Genomic DNA, 5,046 nt, shown 5'->3' on the forward strand with positions numbered 1-5,046 from the left:
GCATTATAAGATGATCTCTCACTAAATTTCAAGATAAAAGTGTTCTCCCTGAGTATGCACCGTTGCCAAAGTTCATCGTGCCCAGACACCACGTGATGATCGGGTGTGATAAGTTCTACGTCCATCTACAACGGGTGCAAGCCAGTTTTGCACACACAGAATACCCAGGTTAAACTTGACGAGCCTAGCATATGCAGATATGGCCTCGGAACATTGAGACCGAAAGGTCGAGCGTGAATCATATAGTAGATATGATCAACATAATGATGTTCACCATTGAAAACTACTCCATTTCACGTGATGATCGGTTATGGTTTAGTTGATTTGGATCACATGATCACTTAGATGATTAGAGATACTAGTCGTCAACCCGTGAATTCGCATGGGCGCCATTATAATTATGAAAATGCTAATATTAACAAAATTAACATGAACCAAATATAAATCTGTAGAACTAAATAGAATAACTGAAATTAATTGCATAGCTAAATAGAGACAACTATGTCATGAGCCATTGAGATGATGGTTGAAAGTACACAAACATTTTATTTATTGATTAAAGGTTCATAATAATGAGAAAAAAGAAGGCAATGTTGTTTTTGTTCAAAAATATATAGAGAACAATCCATGAACGGTGGCGACATGGATCACACACTTCACACGTCGGTTAGAACGGACATGCAAGAATAATGTCAAACAAATAACATACAACAATTTTGGAAAAAGTCTCAAAGATTTTGTATGAGTATGACATTACAAAATATAGTAGATGCTAGATATAATAAGTAAGACTAATGTTGAATGGATGCATCTGGTATCATGCATATACAGGTAAGTGGGTGGATATAATAACTCTACATAAGCAAACAAAAGCGAGTTGCACTCCACCAACAAGCTTCATATGTCTGTACCCATGTCACACCCAGATCATTCATGATATCGTGTATTAAGCAGTCCTAATATGCTAAATTACTACAAAGAACAAAGAAAAGAAAGGTTGTGAAAAAACATATCTATATACCTCTAAGATTGGTTGACATTGTTGCCATATCTATCAAGGCCACCATACGAATAGTCTGAAGCTGGTACACTAATGAGGTGCAGAAAATTGAAAGAAAATATGCAAGCACTGCTTAAATGTTAGTGAAACCTAATGGAGGATAGTGGCCTTGGCCTAACTGATCTTTGCTCCTCCGGTTCTCTAATGTTGTTACAAAGAAACAAAAAATGAGTTATATATCTTATTCCATGTCATCTAAAATAGGATGATAACTTCAAAAGAAGAAGATCTTATGATTATGTAAAGATGGAAGAGATGTCCAATTGATGCCAAACCAGCTCGTAATTTGCACATAGTTCAAACAAAAAATTCCACTTGTGGGCAAAAACAATAGGACAAAAATGTCCTAGTAAATTAATGTAACAACTAATCTGCGCACACTGAAATTTAATTAGTAGACGAAGCATTGATCTCAACAATCTTGTATTATTTACTTTTCTTCTACCATTTATTAAATATCATCTGAGGTGTTAAGAAATATATATTACAAACTTGATCATTCTATTCTTGAAAAATTCCAAATATTATATCATGGCAAGCAAAATCATACTCGACGGCTTTGTGAAACTAAAAAGTAGAAATAACTATAAAAATATATCATGGTGCATGTCAAATATTTGGTAATAGGTCTATGTGCAAGATATACCGCTAACCACTGCCACGTACGGCTTGTTTATGTAACATAAATCTTGAAAAAAAAATCCTGCAACTTCCTTAGATTGCATGCAAAGCAATGATGGAAATAGACATGTAGTTTTAAAATAAAAATTAATTAGCACACCAATCACCTTAGATATCTTGTTAATAGGATGTTCATGAAAAGCGAAGCAACAACTGAATGGCAAGCTTGTACTTAATCATGCCATTTTGGTAAGAGCCATAAGTTTTAACTGATGCCCTTTACATATACACTTGCAGCCATTACGTCCTTGAAAGAAATGAACATTGGTTAGAATCAATAATGTCAAACTTATATTTATCATGTCCCAGTTATTGAAACTTCACTCCTCAAAAGGCTGCCAACCGACACCAACTTCGGCTTCTCTGATGGTTATTTTTACATAGCAGCCTTCAACAGTTTCATCCCTGAAACAAAGAAAACATTGTTAGAATATATCAAATAATGCTTTTAAGATATATATATATATATATATATATATATATATATATATATATATATGTCCTATGGTATAAACATAGCAAACTCATGAGCGCTGACCAAGTGGTTAAAATCGAAAAGGTTGATATATAAAAAAATATACAACAATTCAATTATGCCTTGTTTATAAATACAACACCCATGGAAAATAAATACATTAGTCAGAGATGGGTCTTAACTCTTAACACCTCGGCCAGACTGCAACCATGGAAGGATAAATAATCGTTGTTAGCATGGGAGACATATATAAATATATAGTCCGAGTCTGGTACTTAGTGTCCACCACATTGTCGTAACGATATTGGGGCAGGCTGAATTTCACTCTGCCGAACTGTCTGTGTTTTCTCTGACCGCACATGTGCAGTTCTTTCCTGATGTACGTGGCTGACATGTACTACACTATCTCATCCGCTCCTTGCTAGCTCGTGCTTTTGGGTGGAGAAAATATCAGGTACGGCAAGATGGATCCCCACGTGGGTTACCTAGCTAGCTTTAGCAGAAGGTTGCCGATTAATGGATTCTGCTAGAAGACGCACACGTGTATGTGGCAAAGTATGTATGAAGATCAATTTGATCATTGTACCCTCCTGATTCGTTAAGCCGTGTGACAGCCTCGAGAAAGCACATCCATGTCCATCCAGTGTGTGAATTGATCAGACACCTAGTTACCATTCACACTGTCGAAACCCAGGCTATTGTGCACACTACAAATGTTTTGTATAATTAAAGCATGATGCTGAAGAAGGAATTGGAGAACCTAATGCTGAGAATATAGGTGTCTCACCATGTAGCTCATTGATCGGCACCGCCCCGACGCCACATGTCTTTGACTCTTACGTCTTCCAAATCAATGATCTCGCATCAAGAGAAAGATGAGGCGACAAACACGTGATGGAGAAGCAGAACATGTCACGTGCATGCAGCTACCAGGGAGTCACTAATCAGGCACAAAATAGGCTGCATACATCGGCATCCAAAAAAATAGCAAAAGAGATTACTGGAAGGAGAAAATTTGGAGAGGAGATAGGTTATTTGCCTTTTCGACTGAGACGCCGGGAGAAACCGCAGCAAACCATCCTTCTTCCTCATGACTGGAAGCAGCAACGACCAAGAGATGGAGCGCCGTAATTGATCCGCACCACCCCGACACCACATCTCTTTGACTCTTTCCTCTTCCAAATCAATGATCTCGCATCAAGAGAAAGATGAGGCGACAATCCCGTGATGGAGAAGCAGAACATGTCACGTACATGTAGCTACCAGGCAGTCACTAATCAGGCACAAATTTGGCTGCGTACATCGGCATCCAAAAACATAGCAAAGATTACTGGAAGGAGAAAATTTGGAGAGGAGATAGGTTATTTTCCTTTTCGACTGAGACGCCGGGAGAAACCACAGCGAACCTTCCTTCTTCCTCAGGACTGGAAGCAGCAACGGCCAGGAGAGGAGCGTCGGGAGCAGTTCATATCAGGTTGCCGTCTTTGCCGCCGCCATGGATAGGCATGGTCCGTGGATTTCCGTCCAACTGGCAACCTTCTGAAGTTTTCCATAGATTGGACGTGGAGTTTGTTAGGAAAAAAACACTGGACGCGTCGGCCACATATTGAACGTGGAGTTCTCCCTAGATTGAGCGTGGAGAAGTTTTATATATATTAACCGTGTAGTTTGTTAGAAAAAAAAGATTGCACGTTTGTTAGGAAAAAAAAGATTGCACGCCCGAGCCATAAATTGAACGTGGAGTGTTCTCCCAAGATTGAACATGGAGTTTGTCCAAAAAAAAGAGATTCAACATGGAGTTTGTGAAAAAAAAAGATTGAACCTAGAGTTAATCTAGACCGTAATTATTTGGTCCCACCAGATTAACGGCTCGTAAAATCTAATTAACGAGGGAATTTCTAGGAAGTCAAGAATTAGTATAGTTATAGATTATAGATAGATAGATATAGATAGATAGATAGATAAATGTCTATCAAAGTGGGAGTTCTTAAGTAATATGATTAATTGAACTTAAATTTATCATGAACTTAGTACCTGATAGTATTTTGCATGTCTATGTTTGTTGTAGATAGATGGCTCGTGCTGTTGTTCCATTGAATTTTAATGCATTCCTAGAGAAAAATAAATTGAAAGATGTTAGTAGCGATGATGCGGATTGGATCCGTGATTTGAGGATTATCCTCATTGCTGCACAGAAGAATTATGTCCTTGATGCACCGGTAGGTGACGGACCTATTGCAGGAGCATATGCACACGTTATGAACGTTTGAGAAAGCTCGGTATGATGACTACTTAATAGTTTAGTGCACCATGCTTTACAGCTTAGAGCCGGGAATTCAAAAACTTTTTGAACGCCACGGAACATATAAGATGTTCTAAGAGTTGAAATTGGTATTTCATACTCATGCCCGTGTTAAGAGGTATGAGACCTCTAACAGTACTTTGCCTACAAGATGGAGGAGAATAGCTCAGCTAGTGAGCATGTGCTCAGAATGTCTGAGTACTACAATCACTTGAATCAAGTAGGAGTTAATCTTCCAGATAAGATAGTGATTGACAGAGTTCTCTAGTCACTATCACCAAGTTATTAGAACTTCGTGATGAAATATAATATGCAAGGGATAACAGAAACGATTCCCAAGCTCTTCGTGGTGCTGAAATCGACGAAGGTAGAAATCAAGAAAAACATCAAGTGTTGATGGTTGACAAAACCACTACTTTCAAGAAAAGGGCAAAGGGAAGAAAGGGGAACTTCAAGAAAAACGGCAAGCAAGTTGCTGCTCAAGTGAAGAAGCCCAAGTCTAGACCTAAGCCTGAGACTAAGTGCTTC

This window comes from Triticum urartu, chromosome 6 (assembly GCF_003073215.2).
Source record: "Triticum urartu cultivar G1812 chromosome 6, Tu2.1, whole genome shotgun sequence".
In the NCBI taxonomy this organism is placed as follows: Eukaryota; Viridiplantae; Streptophyta; class Magnoliopsida; order Poales; family Poaceae; genus Triticum; species Triticum urartu.